General features: G+C 40.4%; 1 protein-coding gene across 1 annotated transcript in view; it reads right to left on the bottom strand.

Annotated features, from left to right (window-relative positions):
• SLC30A7 (solute carrier family 30 member 7) overlaps nt 1-16,936 on the bottom strand; it is a 615,874-nt gene that overhangs the window by 62,460 nt on the left and 536,478 nt on the right. The window lies entirely within an intron of this gene.

Raw genomic sequence — 16,936 nt, forward strand, 5'->3', positions numbered from 1 at the left:
ATTGCAGCTTCTCACTAAATAGTTTAATATGATGATGACAATGACGATGACAAAACACAGGCCATGCTCTAGAAGTTAACTGTCTTAAAAAAATAATTCTTTTTTTTTTTTTTATAAGATCATGGCTTGCCTGATAGCGTAACTCTTACAAGATTTTGCAAGCATTTCATCCCCTTCTTGACCTTCAGTTACATTCTGATGCTTACTTTCATCACCTTAACACTGATGGAAGTCATTTCCCTTGTCTAGTTCCTGAACGACTGACATGAGACCTGGGGAGTGGGACAAGAGGCAAAGAATGGAAGGGGGAAAAAACGTAAGTCTCAGAAAAGAACGAAAAGATACAGGTTGAAAGCACAATTACAAGGGTTAACTGTGGAGAGGAAGTGGATACTTTTTATTCTAAGTTGAGAGAGATGTTGAGAGGGAATGTATAAAGAAAAATAGAAATCTCAAGTTGGAAAAGAAGGAAAGTGAAGAAGTTCTGGCAATACGGTCTCAATCATCTATTAAGTCATGCATTCCGGGTATCAATATTCAGCTCAATATGAATCAAAATTTCTCCATCTTGCCAGTAAAAAGAATCATTCTTTCTTTTTTTCTTTTTTAACATTAATTACCTTTCATGTGTATGCAACATGTTAGTAATGGAAAGACATTTCTGAAAAATGCATTTGATAAAGTCCAGCTCTTGAAGAGCTCAATGGCTAGTGGGGGAAGAGGGGCGTAGAAATGACTTCTATAAAATCTGAGAAGTGTGCTAATAAAGATATAAATAAGCTGTCATGGGAACACAAAGAAGGAATGTCTAACCCTGCCTGAGGGAATCACAAAAGGCTTCACCAGCAGGTGACCTTGGCTTGCCTCTGAAGAAGTTTAGTAGAGAGAAAAAGAGACCAGGACGTAGTAAGGAGAAAGAAGAGCATTTATAAGGGTAAGGGATGAAAAATACGGTATGTTGAGACAAAAATAATGTAAAGTTCAGTTTAGCAAGAGCATAGGTTTGTTGAGTTTTGTTTTGTTTTGCTTTGGGGGTTTTTTGGTTCTGTTTTGGGTTTTTTTTTTTTTTTTTTTGCAGTGCTTTGACAGGGGATTTGATTGCTTTTCTAAGGAATCCAGGAACAGACTGTGAAGGGCTTTGTAGGTCAAATTAGGGTGCTGGGACTTAATCCTGTGAACATCAAAGAGCCCCCAAAGTTCTAAGCACCATCAGAGCTATTTTTTGATAACTCTGGTGGCAGCATAGAGTATGCTCTGGAGTGACAATGGATGAAAACTAGTAACCACCACTTTCTGAGTGTTTATAAGCCATCTGCTTAACAGTCTGTTTAATAACAAAAACTAATGGTCAGCTCAATCATGTACAATTTTTAGGAATTATCTTTTCCTCTTTTTGGAAAATTGGTACATTTATTGTTGTTGTGGTTGTTAGCTGCCATCAAGACCATTCTGACTCAGGGCAACATTGCACATTTCTAAATGTCTTCACTTCCTTATTCATCATCATTCCTCGAAGATTCACGACAACGATTCAGCCCTCCCACCTCCATGTGCTCTGACGTCAGGGGATTTCACCCATGTGGATCTGGGATTTGACCTCATTAAAAATAACTAATTCTCCCCTTACTATCCTGATCTAATTTGATTGCAATTTCCTTTTTATGTCACTTGTTTGGGCTTTCCAATTTTTTAAATTATATCTGTAAGTGAAGACTATGGAAAGAAAATAGGACTTCAACAATTTTACCTTCTTCATTCATTGGCAGTTAGCTTTACATCATCTGTTTCAAAAAGCAGGTTTCGGGCAGGTAAGATGCATTCCTTTTTTTGTGTCTCCAACATGTTAAATCAAAGTGTTGCTGTCCTTGGCATTTTGAGGAGCCTCAGTGTTTTCTTGCCTGCAGTTTTTCTAACAGCTGTGTTATTGATTTATGCCCTCCTTTGTATTCATTCTTGGCTGTGTGTCCCTCCCTCTGTGTTGTGAGAGTCCGCTGCCTGTGGGTCCTTTCTATGGGCTGCTTTTTACATCCTTATCGTTATATAACTGCAATGTCAGAGTTAGGTTTTTCAGACCCATCTGTGTTTCTTCCTAGTTACAATTTTTGATAATGGGACTTACACATATCTTTTCCCATCACATTTTTCAGTCTGAGTCCCCCAAATCTAATGTCTATGTCTGACACTAACTAGCACTGTTGGCCATCTCCAACTTCAAGATGGCAGAGTCATTTTCCTCTAAGATTCTGATCACCATCATTTTACCAGTATGTTCTTTTCTTTTTTGGTCATAATTAAACCCCAAGTAGCAGTAGGTTGGATTCTCAAACTTCTGAGAGATGAAATTACCTTCAAGATGAATGCATCAGTGTTTGGTTTTTGCAGGATTAGAGCTCCCAGCACCTCCTTACCCTCCTTGCTATCTGGTCAGTGTCTTGTTTCCATGCCAACTTTGAAGTCGCTTTTGAGAATGATCACCTATATTCCTTTTCTGGCTACATGTTAAAAAATACTGCTACCACTTGTCCTTAAAGAAATGTTCCATACCATTTACTTATTCACTCAACAATTACTTATTAAGCATATGTGCTCTGAATCAGGCCCTGTTTTAAGCCCCGGGAATATTGTAATGAACAAAACAAAGTCCCTGCCCTTGTGGAGATTACACTGTGGTGGGGAACTTGGGGAGATGGACAATACACAAGTAAATACAGGGTTTAATGCCAGGCGGAGCATTTAGAACCTAAAGCAGAGTAACGGAGTAAAGGATTAAGCAGGGAGGGCTGGATTTTAAGTGATATCGCATTTGAACAGCTATGAAAGAAGTCAGGGAGATGGCATGTAGTTACACAGGAGCATGCATTTCTGGCAGAGGGAACCACAAGGCAGGAGCATGGTTGGAATATTCAAGAAACACAGAGGAAGCATAGGGATGAAGCACAATAAGTCAGAAAAAGCTGAGTGATAGGAAACGACTCTAGAGAAGTATAGGATCTTGTAAGTGTCTGGATTCTATTTTAAGGGTAATGGGAAAGAATTTGACAGTTACAAGCCTGGAACTGACGTGGGAAAGAAAATTGTACCAGGCCTGGCTTTTATGGGATATAACTTATAACTCCTTCTAGGAAATAAATAGCGTCTTAGGGTTCTCCAGAGAAACAAAACCAATAAGATATATAAACACAGAGAGATTGATTGATTTTAAGGATTTGGCTCTAATGTATGTGGGGTCTGGTAAGTCCAAAATTCATGGGTCAGGTGGCAGGCTGGAAACTCATGCAGGATATGTAATTATAATATACAGGCAGAATCTTTCTCCTTTGGAAACCTCAGGTTTTGATCTTAAGGCCCTCAACTAATTGGATGAGGCCCACCAACATTATGCTTTACTTAAGACCAACTAATTTAAATGTTAATCGTATGTAAATATCTTCATATCAACATCTAGACAAGTGTTTGACCAAGAAAGTGGGCAACATCACAAATTGCATCCCTGATGAAAATGCTTAAACAATTTTCTGATAGACTTTATTGAAATTAAGAATTCTTTCTAGAAATGGAGTCACCCATCCCCCCCCCCAAAAAAACATTGCCACCCAGCTGATTCCAACTCATGGCAAACACATGCGTTACAGAGTAGAACTGCTCCATAGGGCTTTCTTCTCTGTAATATTTAATTTACAGAAACAGATTGCGAGGCCTTTCTTTTGTGGCCATGCTGAGTGGATTCAAACCACCAACCTCTAGGCTAGCAGTTGAACAAAAAGAATTTGTACCATCCAGGGACCTGCTACTCACCACTCACCCACCTGCATGATGGTCTTTCACTAAACATCATGCCATCTTTTTATATATATACATATGTATACACATATATATAGGGAGAGAGAAGCCCTGGTGGTGTAGTGGCTAAGTGCTCGTCTGCTAACTAAAAGGTGGTTTGGGACCACCGTCAGCTCGGCAGGAAAAAAGCCCTGGTAATATGCTCCTCTAAAGACTAAAGACAAAAACAAAAACAAACCCACTGCCGTTGAGTCGATTCTGACTCATATTGACCCTATAGGACAGAACAGAACTGCCCGACAGAGTTTCTGAGGAGCGCCTGGTGGATTCGAACTGCCGACTGCTTGGTTAGCAGCCGTAGCACTTAAGCACTACACCATCAGTGTGTCCCTGTAAAGATTACAGCCTAGGAAATCCTATAGGTCAGTTCTACTCTGTTATATAGAGTCACTATGAGTAGAAATTAACTGCACAGCCCACAACAACGACATATATGTAGTTGTTGTTATCTACCTTCAAGTTTCATTCTGACTCTTGACAACTTGATGTGTTATGTATGGAGTAGAATACAGAGTAGAACTGCTGTATAAAGGTTGGAGCCCTGGTTGCACAGTGGTTAAGAGCTATGGCTGCTAATCAAAAGGTCAGCAGTTCTAATTCACCAGCCACTCCTTGGAAACTCTGTGGAGCAGTTTTTCTGTCCTATAGGGTCACTGTGAGTTGGAATCGACTCAACCGCAACAGGTTTGTTTTGGTTTTATATACATATACATATATATGTAACATCATTGAACAAGGCAGGAAGCATCAAAAGAAGGTGGAAGGAATACAGAGTCACTGTACCAAAAAGAATTGGTCTGCATTCAACCATTTCAAGAGGTAGCACATGACCAAGAACTGATGGTATTGAAGGAAGAAGTTCAAGCTGCACTGCAGGCATTGGCGAAAAACAAGGCTCCAGGAACTGAAGGAATACTAATTGAGATGGTTCAACAAATGGGTGCAGTGCTGGAGGTACTCATTTGTCTATGCCAAACAATTTGGAAGACAGCTACCTGGCCAATCGACTGGAAGAGATCTACAGTGGTATTCATTCCAAAGAAAGGTGATTCAACAGAATGTGGAAATTATCAAACAATATTATTAGTATCACACGCAAGTAAATCTTTACTAAAGATCTTTCAAGAGCGGTTACAGCAGTACATTGACAGGGAACTGTCGGAAACTCAAGCAGGATTCAGAAGAGGAATAAGGAATCTCATTGCTGATATCAGATGGATCTTGGCTGAAAGCAGAGAATTCTAGAAAGATGTTTACGTGTGTTTTACTGACTATGCAAAGGCATTCGACTGTGTGGATAATAACAAATTATTGATAACATTGTGAGAATGGGAATTCCAGAACACTTAATTGGACTCATAAGGAACCTGTACATAGATCAAGAGGCAGCCATTCCAACAGAACAAGGGGATACTGCATGGTTTAAAATCAGGAAAGGTGTGCATCAAGGTAGTATCCTTTCACCATACTTATTCAATCTGCATGCTGAGCAAAATCTGAGAAGTTGGACTATATGAAGAACTCTGCAACAGGGTTGGAGGAAGACTCATTAACAATCTGCGATATGCAGATGACACTACCTTGCTTGCTGAAAGTGACGAGGACTTGAAGCACTTACTGATGAAGATCAAAGAACATAACCTTCAGAATGGAACACACCACAACATAAAGAAAACAAAAATCCTCACAACTGGACCAATAAGCAACATCATGACAAATGGAGAAAAGATTGAAGTTGTCAAGGATTTCATTTTATTTGGATCCACAATCAGTGCCCATGGAAGCAGGAGTCAAGAAATCAAAAGACGCATTGCATTGGGTAAATCTGCTGCAAAGGACCTCTTTAAAGTGTTAAAAAGCAAAGATGTCCCTTTGAGGACTAAGGAGCACCTGACCCAGGCCTGTGGTATTTTCAATCATCTCATATTCATAAGAAAGCCGGAGAATGAATAAGGAAGACTGAAGAATTGATGCCTTCGAATTTTGGTGTTGGTGAAGAATGTTGAATGTACCATGGACTGCCAGAAGAACAAATAAATCTGTCTTGGAAGAAGCAAGGATGGGAAGACTTCCTCTCACCTACTTTGGACATGTTATCGGGAGAAACCAGTCCCTGGAGAAGGCTATCATGCTTCGTAAAGTAGAGGGTCAGCAGAAAAAGAGGAAAACCCTCAAGGAGATGAACTGACACAGTGGCTGCAACAAAGAGCTCAGGCATAACAACAATTGTGAGGATGGCCCAGGACCGGGTAGTATTTTGTTCTGTTGTGCATAGGGTCACTATGAGTCGGAACCCACTCAACAGCACCTAACAACAACAAATATATATATATGTGTGTGTGTGTGTGTATACACAAATGTATGCATGTATATAATATCAAAGATGGAATCTTTGAATTGTCTTGTACTGAAACCTCATTTCTAAGGCAAATTTGAAATTAAACTTTGACACATGCTTGTCTAAGAAGTTAAATGATCACTCTGAGTACGGTATAATTCACTGTAGGATTTACATTTAGGGTGTACCTGTTTCTTTTGCGTGTGGCACACCTTTCTATTGCTGTATTCCAGGCACAGTTTTCTTAATTGCACAAGACCTTTTCAAATCTAAATTTACAACTCAGGTCCTTTGTCTCTAGTACAGTCTTTTCAAACACTAAGTTACAAAAAGATGAAGGATTACAAAATATCTGAAATGCCAAAGCAAGTCCATTTCTGATACAAACTGCCCTTTAAATTAGAAGCTTCCTAAACTCATTTTTTTCCAACATCCTCATGTAAAATCATAGGTCAGTATGTATCAAAGCCAAAGATGATTTGGAGACTGCATAACGAATCAAATAAAACTCATTTGCTCATGAAACAAATTTCTTCTTTGGCCCCTGTTGTGTGCCAGCCAGTGTTCTAGGTGCTATGGAACCCCAAGGAAACAGACAAGCCCCTGTCCTCATGGAGTTTGCATGGGGTAGGGGGTAAGGAGAGGGGGGAACCATAAAAAAAAAAAAAAAAACACTGGTTTCTATCAAGAGCTAGAGACAGAAGTAATCTTGAGAGGCCAAGACCCAAATCCCTAACCCAGTAAAGATTTCCGCTTTGCCTCTTGACCACTTTGTTATTAACTGCCAGTGAGGAGGCCCCCAACTCAAGGCAACCATGGTTACTCCAGGCACAATGGGATCAAACCATTGTGATCCATAAGGTTTTCATTGGCTGATTTTTGGAAATGGATCACCAGGTCTTTCTTCCTAGTCTATCTTAGTCTGGAAACTGCTGAGACCTATTTAGCTCAGGCAAGCCACCACTGACAGACAGGTGGTAGCTGAGCGTGAGACGCATTGTCCGGGAATTCAACCTGTGTCTCCCACTTTGAGAGGTGAGAATTTTACCACTGAACCATCGCTGCCCTCTCTGTAACCACTAAGTAGGTAGAATTTTGTTTGTCTGTTTTCCAGGACCTGCTGAAAAAAGATGAGTTGAGATTTATTTAGTCATGGATGGAACCCAAAGAAAAAATGAGGGAGAGAGACAAGGGATATGATAGGAAGGGGAGGCAGGAAAGAAGAAGGAGAAAAGAGAGGAAGGGACAAAGAGGAAGGGTAAAACGTGCTTAAAGTTTAAATAACCAGTATATACAAAGTAATTTGCACTCAAGAGACTATTTACTTAATGATAAAATCACACTAACATATTTCAAGCTAGAAATATTTAGTGCCACACTAAGCAACTGGGAAATCGGGGGCTTGCACTGGCAGGCAGCGTATATACTAAAAATCGAAACTTGGAAATTAGTAATTAATGTCACAGAAGTGATGTATTTTCATCCAAATGAAATGTACCATTTTTTGCTTCGGGATTTTAAGCTTTCTGTACGCAACACGGAATCCTCGGTGGCATAGCGGTTAAGTGCTACAGCTGCTAACCAAAAGGTCAGCAGTTCGAACCCAGCAGGCCCTCCTTGGAAACTCTACGGGGCAGTTCTACTCTGTCCTATAGGGTCACTATGAGTCGGAATCGACTCGACGGCAGTGGATTGGTTTTGGGTATGCAACACTACTGCCAGTTAATCCAGGCTAAATATTTCCAAGGAGTCCCTGTATAATGCAAATGGTTAATGAGCTTGGCTGCTAACAGGACGTTAACAGTTTCTATCCACCAGAGGCACCCTGGAAGAAAGACCCGGCTATCTATTTCCAAATAAGCAATCAATGAAAACATTATGGAGCACAGTCCTACTCTGGCACACATTGGATCACCACTGGGTCATTGAGTTGTAATTCATTCAATGGCAACTGGTAATTGGTAAATATTTCTAAAGTGTTGTGTTGTCTGATATACCAATCCCCTCCCTCTATTGCTAAATTTCAAAACAAAGAGCTTTATATAAAATATCTTCCCTTTCTTGGCTGATTTTTATCCAACAACCAACATTTCTCAAAATCACCTTAAATTTAATACAGTACGAGTAACACCTTTATTTTTGTGTCTTCAGTCCTCAGTCAAAAATCTGCAAATCACTGGATGGAAAGCATGACTTCTCTGAGTTCAAACACTCAGTAAAACGTACTGCTGTGGTTTCCAAAAGCCCTGGCATTCTTCTCCCTTCATAACAACATATATGTGACTCTTCTGAGTCATGAACCCCTGATGTATGAAATATCGGGGTTGAGTGAGGTTAAAACGTAAAATAAAAAAGTGTTCTTACCTACACCTCAAATGCACATAGACCTAAACAAATCTGTCTGAGATAAACTACCAGTGGAATACATATAACCATTTAATCCACAGTTTTCAAAATTTGGTTACAGTGAAATTAATTAGTCACTTAATTTAAAAACAAAATCCCAAATCACAGCTCAGGATCTTAGTAAAAATGTTAGAAATGCTTTATACCCTATGTGGGCCCAAGTCACTTAGCATACAAAATGTTAATACAGCATTTAGAACAGTTCAGAATAATACTGCCAGACTTGGCCTAACTCATATTCCAAAGATTTTTAATATTGACTAAAGAATTAGGGACTAATTATCCGTTTTCAAATTTTAAGAAAATTGCCAAGTAGCAATACTGCAAATAATTGCTTTGTTCATGTGCTGTCAATCACCTTGAGTCTGCAGGCCCCTCAACTGCACTAGTTCCGTGTCATAGTGGGATGGAAGCCAATCTCCACACGAACACGCACTTATTCCCCCTTTGTTATGCTCTAAAAAGTTAAGTGGTAGATTCATTAAACTAAAATAACATTGATAAACACTACCAAACTCATTTTAAAAATCAATAGGAGTCCAGCAGACATTTCCATGGGACGTTGAAGTGAAAATCTGAATAGGACCCAGGGGGGTGTTCTTGTTTTAGTCATGTTTATTATTTGAATATTGCCTTTATAGCCTGACTATGGAATTGACTCGATGGCACTGGGTTCTGGGCTATGGTTACCCTAACCTGATTTCTGGGTTTGAGAAGTTGTCACTCAGACAACGTATACCCCCAGGTCCCGAATTAGAACACTCTCTCAATTCACAAGGAACAATTGATGGTCTTGCCTTATGAAATAATAGTAAACTAAAATCTGCCGTCCAGGCAGCGACCAGGCTCTCTGTGGTCTGCCTCCTCCAGGCCTATCCCCTTGGTGGATAAAACCCATGGATGTTGAGGTTATTTCCAACTTTGTGCTTTGACAAAAAAAGCTGCTATAATGATTCTTGCATTTGTCTCTCCGTGTTCATATGTAAAAATGGTGTGGAGGCACTAACCACCTCTGTTGCAGGCAGTTGGAGATTCAAACAAAAACCTTCTTCCACTGAGGGGGAGACAATGCCGACTGAATCACCATGGCTGTGCTCCCTCCAGTGCATTAAGGAGGCCATCAGGGTCCAGAGAAACAAAAATCAAAAGGCCTTATCTTGAAGGGCTCCCTGGTTTCAGGAACAAACAATAAACATAATTGAACGCCCCCTTGGGCCTATGGTTATGGTGCTTTCCCCCCAAAGAAGCAAAAATCCAGATCCTTGTCTGATTTGTGGGGCTTTGGGACAGTCACTTCTTTTTCTAAGCCTTGGAGTCTTTTAAAAACAAAAAAGTTAATGTTTGAAAAATTATTATGAAATATTTTAAGTATACAAAATTCATAGAAATATAATAGACACCTATGAAGTCACCACTTAGCTTAAAAACAGCATTGGCCTTGAAGAGGAAGACCCCTGTGGACTCTTCACAGATAGAGTCGATAACCACTAGCCCACAATTTGTTGTTTACCTTTCACAAGCATTTCTTGCACACTTTTCATGTAAACTTTTCACGTAAACTTAAACTTTTACACTTTTATGCTATCCAACATGGAAACAGTATAATACCATATATATTATTTGCCAACTTGCCTCTTTTTCCTCAAGGCTGTGTTCATGAGTCATCCATACTGATATGCATAGTTGTAACTCATTCTTCTTCACTACTTTACAATATCTCATTTTGCTTGAATATACCACAATTTATCTATCTATTCTCCCATTGGTGGATGTTGAGGTTATTTCCAACGTTGTGCTTTGACAAACAAAGCTGCTATGATAATTCTTGTATTTGTCTCTTTGTGTTCATATGTAAAAATGGTGTGGTGGCAGCATCTCACCTCCTCTAACTTCACCAGGGGGAAGGAGGATCAAGATCAACAGCCCAAGGCTGATTGCTGTGAGGCAGAAGGCCACCTCTCTCCATCATCTTTACCAATTCTGACACCAACCGTCCCTTCCACGGCACTCTCTACTTCTCTGCTGAGTTCAATAATTCATTGCAATGGCCACACAGAACTCAAAGACACTACTCATAATTATGGGGTTTATCAGGGAAGTAACAGTTACAATTCAGGGTCAGGAACGCTCAGGATACAATTCTTCCAACAGGACAGCCTCTCCTTTGCCGAGCCTGCAGGCATGCCTCTTTCCAATCCCTTGCCCTCTGCCCTGATAAGGCAGGTGTTACAAAGCTCTTTTAGCTCTGCGGGTAAGCACCCCCAGGCACACCACTCTGCCAGTAAACCTCTGCCCAAAGGTGCGCAGCTCTAGCTCCCTAGGTCAGCAACCCTAGCTCCACCAAGTGCTGGAAAGCACCCTACTCCTGAAATAACCCTGGACTTTTCGTGATCCTTACCCAGTCCTAATCAAGCCCCCACATTGAAGTACCTGCCTTAAACCAAACTTCTAGTTCTCACCTTGCCAAAGCACTGTGTAAGTAGTAAGCAATAAACTCGACTTTGTCTAATCCAGAAGCTGTGTTGGTGATTTGGGCGGAGCCGACATTCACATTTGACAGGCATATTAACATTTTCAGCACATATCATGACAGAAAAAACTTTAAGAAGCATGGCTGTAGTGTATGGAATGTCTGGTTGTGGTAAGTACAATTTCAGCTTTACTATATATTAGCAAATCATATCCATTTGAGTCTTATTTTCTCATCTGTAAAATAAAGTGGTTGGGCAAGATGATGTTTAATTTATTTTTTGGCAGATATTAGCACTTCTTCCATAGTACAGAGTCCATTTCAGAATCATTCTCGACACAGTACTCCAGGAAGCCAATATCAGTCATATTGAGTTGGCCTTCAAGATAATACCTATGATGGTTAAGATTATATGTCAACTTGGCTAGGCCATGATTCTCAGTGGTTTTCCAGATATTGTGTAATCATTCGCCATTTTGTTATCTGATGTGAGCAGCCAATCAGTTGAAGCCCAATGAGTTTCCTTGGGGGTGTGGCCTGCATCTAATATATACAGATGTTCTGGCAAAGCTCTTCCTGAATTCTGCCCCTGATTTATCATCTTCTGACCTCTGACCCCCCGAGCCAGCAACCAGCCACCTGACCTGCAGATCTTGGGATTTGCCAGCTCCTGCAGCCCCATGAGTCACCAGCCTTCTTCCTGACCTGCTGCTTTAGGGTTTGTCAGCCCCTGCAACCACGTGTGTCAGAAGAAACCTCCAGCCTGACGCATGACCCACAGATTTGGGACTTTCCAGAGTCCACAACTCCGCGAGCTATTTTCTTTAGGTAAACCTATTGTTTACAGATATATGCTTCACTGGTTTTGCTCCTCTAGAGCACCCAGCCCAAGACAACACCTATTGATCATTTCTTGTTTGTGTCTCTTTCTTCAGTCCAAGCGAGCTGGTTCACTTTCTGCTTCCCCCACATGCCATGCCCATTCCTACAATGGCGCTCTGATCATACTCTTGTCTCTCACTGTTTCTACCCTATTCATGGCCGTTTTCAATGTTAAGCTCAAATCAAATCTCCTCCGTGAAAGTATCTCCTGCAAATTCACACACATCCTGGTGGCCTGTCCCCTTCATACATTCTAGAGCCTGAAACCATCCTTAGTGATTTGTCATTCTCCAAATATAAACGCTTTTTAGTATTTTTGTTTCTTTTCACGTGTTTTTGTTTAGAGCAGTCCCAGCGTGGTGCAAATAGTTAATGCATTTGGCTGCTAACCAAAAAGTTGACAGAGTCCACCCAGAGGCACCTCAAAGGAAAGACCAGGTGATCTACTTCTGAAAAAAAACAGCCATTGAAAACCTTATGGAGCACAGTTCTACTCTGACACACATGGGCTTGTCATGAATTGGAAACGACTCCATGGCAACTTATGGTTCCTTAGAGTTAGAATCTCTCCCTCTCCTTATTCAGCCTGGCAAACTCCCCTCACCCTTTAAGACTAACTTCAGGGGTCATCTCCGCTTAGAAGTATTTGGAAAAATGCCTCCTTTTCTAAAAGTTAGACCTTCCCATCCTCAGTTCCCAAAGCATCCTGCGCTTTCCTCTGTTACAGCAAACATCACGTCATCATGTTGCTGCTTACTTGTCTTTCTTCCCCAGGATACAGGGAGTCCCTTGAGGGTTGGGATTTGCATTCACAGCACCTACCACGGTACCAGGTGCAGAGTTAGTAATCAAGAAATGTTTCTTGAATTGAAATGAAGTGAAGTGAAATGAAATAAATTAGATTTACTTCAACCCATAAAACTAGTCGAGGTTTTCAGGAAAATCCCAATTTCACAAAATTGTATTATTTTTATTAGATATCATTCATTAATATACAACTGTGATTTCATTTATATAATTCTGCCAGGCTTCTCTCATAAATAAATTCATAGATCAGGAAAAAAAAAAAATCTTTTGCCAGATTCCATGTCCTCATGTGGGGTCTGGAAAGTGTTGTCTGGGAAGTGTTGTCACTGAATACCATATAATTGCTGACGAATGAGCTATTCCTCAGGAGCAAGGTCAGTGGTTAGCCTCCCCTTATCCTGCCTCACCACTTAGCATGGTGCTGATCCCAGAGCAAGCAGACAATAATGGTTGTCTGATGTAGATGCAGACACCCAAAAGAAATAGAAGAAATATGAGAACCATCTAAGGGGATAAAGAATCAGAAACAATCTCCCAAGTCACTTAACTGTAAAAGTACAAAGACAGGTAGGGAAGAACCTGGCACCTTACTCAATGTAAAATATTGGAAGCTTGTAAAGAAAAAAGCTATGAGCTGATGAACCCTTCAGAAATACACCGCGTGTCTGGTCAAGAGCAGAAAGCGGGTTGAATCAAGGGTCTCCTTGAGTAATTGTTTTTTGTGGTCAGGTCATTTTTTAAAAGAAACCTGGTTGTGTGGGAGTTGGTGATGAAGATGAAGAGCAGCTGAGAGACAGGACATTTCTACTCCTCAAGTTCTACTTTGCAGCCTATTTTTCAGATACTGAACTTAGAGAGGAAGTGACGTTAGAATTAAAACACTTTTCTCCATACAAATGATCAGCAGAAAGGAATCGCCTTGCTGCAAAGGTTTAGGGATTGTGTACAACCACCCTTAATGTGAGGAGATGGAGCCTAACATGGCATCACCAAACAATGATCAGATCATGAGCCATCAATCTAGTTTCACGATTAGGGTAGCCAAAGCAGCTGGATCAATAATTTTAAAGTCCCATGATTTATCGTCTTGGAAACAGAATAACTCACCCCTGTATGGAGCTTATCAATTGCTCAGCAATCAGATTGCAAATAAGGCTCTGGCTGGATTGTATACCTGGCTGATTATTTTGTACACAAGTGTAATTAGGATTCCAGGCAGGTTTCCTATTACAGGAGGTTAAGAAAACTTAACCAGCACAAAGGATTGAGGTAATATATATTTGATATTATACAATTTTCTACTTCCTTTGTCCCTTCCCAAACACAATTGCTTTCAATAAAGTTGTATGTTTAATTGCTTTTCTCTGCAAACTGCAAGATTGCTAATTTTAGTCTAGGAATTTAAGGTAATGATTACAAATACAGCATTTTAAACACTGTGTATATGCAATTTTTGAAAAGCTATGCACACCTTTTTTAATCTCATGTTCTTTAGTAAAGAACATAAATATATTATTAGAGGGGATAATTTTTAAATGTTAAGGAATCTGCCTCAGTTCTACATAGGAGATCATGAGTCAGAATTTGAATAAACAAAAACATTAATGAAGTTGTTTGAAAAACAAAATGAGGGAAACAGAACATTTAAGGATATGGTAAGTGCTCCTTAAAATAAAATAAGAAGAAGAAAAGCAAAATACTTAGGGGAAATCTCTACCCTCCTCTAGAGCCTAGGATTGGAAAATTGTTGTGGTTATGGTTGTTAAAAAAACAAACCAACTAACCAATGAACTCATTGTCACTGAGTCAAATTCCTATAGCAACCCTATAGGACAGAGTATAACCGCCCCATAGGTTTCGAAGGCTGAAATCTTTACAGAAGCAGACTGCTGCATCGTTCTTCTGCAGAGTAGCTGGTGGGTTCCAGCCGCTGACCTTTTGGTTAGCAGTTGGCTTGAAGGCATCTCAATCTCAACATGTACAGGACTAGACTCATGATCTGTCACTAAAGCCAAATCTTACTCCAGTATTCTCCATGTCAGTGAATGGCACCACAAGTCAGAATTTTGTCTTAAATATTTCTCAGATATGTCCACTGATGACCATACCCACTGTGACTCCCCTAATCCATGCTGTCATGCTGCAAAAGATTCTCCAATAGCCTACTAACTGGTCTGCCTACACTCTAACCCTTCCAGCACTTTCTCCACATAGCAGCCTGAGTGACATTTGCAAAACCGAAATCTGAAAATGTTACCCCTTGTAAACATTATTATTGACTTTCCACAAATCATAAAAATCAAAACTCTTCACATAGACTACAAGGCCCGACATTTCTGGCTCCTGCCCACCTTTATAATCATCAAATAGTACCGTCATCTGCCTCATTCTCTTCTCTCCAACCTCATTGACCTTCCTTCAGTTCCTTGAGCTCAGCAAGTTTTTTTTTTCCACTACAGGACTTTAACACAAGCCATTCCCTCTGCCTGGAATGCTCTCTCTCCCCACCTGTACCTCCACCTAGTTAACTGCTTACTCATCCTTTATGTCTCAGCTAAACCATCACTTTCTCCTCAAAGATGCCTAGGCCCCCAGTCTAAGTCAGGCTTCTTTGTTATACATTTTCACAGAAACCCATATCACCCTTCCTTCAGAGAATTTACTTCCATTATATTACATATCCACTAGTGCCATCATGGAGCTCTGGTGGCACCTTGGTTAAGAGCTTGGCTGCTAACCAAAAGATCAGCAATTCGAATCCATCAACCACTCCTTGGAAACCCTATGGGGCAGTTCTACTCTGTCCTGTAGGGTCACTATGAGTTGGAATCGACTCGATGGCAACTGGTTTGGTTTTTGTTTCTTTTTTTTGGTTTAGTGCCATCATTTGTTCAATGCCTACCCTACTCACCTGACCGAAAGTTCCACAGGAATAGAATCTAGATCTGCTTGTGCTCACCCCTCTTTCCAAGGAGTCTAGCACAATACCCAGCACATAAAGATCTCTTAATAAATAAATATGCATTTGATAAAGAAAAGTTTTAAAGCTATTTCATCTAAATTTGTCTTTCTGTCATTGAAACTGTAATAAAATGTACTGAATGGCTGCTGGCTGGCTCATATGACCACTTTGTGTGAAGGCAGATATTGTAAATGTAACATAATGCTCTGGAAACTGTAGAGATACTGAGTCCATTTATTTTAAGGCAAAGGGATGGAAAATCCATTGAATAATGCTGAACTCACCTCCACAGAGATTCCCCAACAATAGTCACTGTGCTCGGTGAAAGAAATTATTAACAGGGAGGTGCTGTGCCTAAATACCTGTGGAAGGAATAAAAGATTGTGATCTTTTTTGAGTCTAACCTTCTCAATTTACAAAGTAGATAAGATTCGGAAAGGTAAAAAGACTCGCTGCAAGTTCCTATAATGTAGGGCCCTTACTCCCAGACCCAATAATACCTCTTTATTTGTGTTCTTTCATGTTCCTAATATTCTGCTCTGTTCTCAGAAGACATAGGATAAAGTGTTTTAGTTTATGAAAGAAACACAGTAGTTTCACAATACATATAATTATTTAATAAGTATTTATTCAACACCTTCTGTACGTTGGAACTGGGTAGGTAATACAGGAGTTCTGGTGGTACAGTATTTAAGACCTATGGCTGCTGACCAAAAGGTCTCCAGTTCAAATCCACCAGTCACTCCTTGGAAACCCTACGGGGCAGTTCTGCTCTGTCCTATAGGGTTGCAATGAGTCAGAATTGACTCAGCAGCAATGGATTTGGTTTGGGGGTAGGTAATGCAGAGCTGAAAACAAGATAGCCATGATGTCTTCCTTCATGGAACTTATATTAATTAAGATAGTTATACATTGTGAGGGTTGCTATAAAAGAGATAAAGAAAGCAAGGTGGCAGAGTAGTGAAAGGTGGGGTGGTGGGGAGGAAAGCAGCACCCCTTTAGATAGACTGGTCAGAGCACGTCTCTCTGAGGAACATTGGAGTTTGGATGTGAAAGAAGAGGCCAACCCTGTGAAGGGGGTGTATGGGTAGCCACAGTGGAGAGAGGGTTCCAGGCTGAGGCAACAGCACATGCTAAGGTCCTGAGGAAGGAAAGAACTTGTCTTCCTCAAAGAAAATAAAAGTGATGTGGCTGGGAGGTAGTGAAGAGTGGGGAACATCACATGGGATGA

This window comes from Elephas maximus, chromosome 3 (assembly GCF_024166365.1).
Source record: "Elephas maximus indicus isolate mEleMax1 chromosome 3, mEleMax1 primary haplotype, whole genome shotgun sequence".
In the NCBI taxonomy this organism is placed as follows: Eukaryota; Metazoa; Chordata; class Mammalia; order Proboscidea; family Elephantidae; genus Elephas; species Elephas maximus.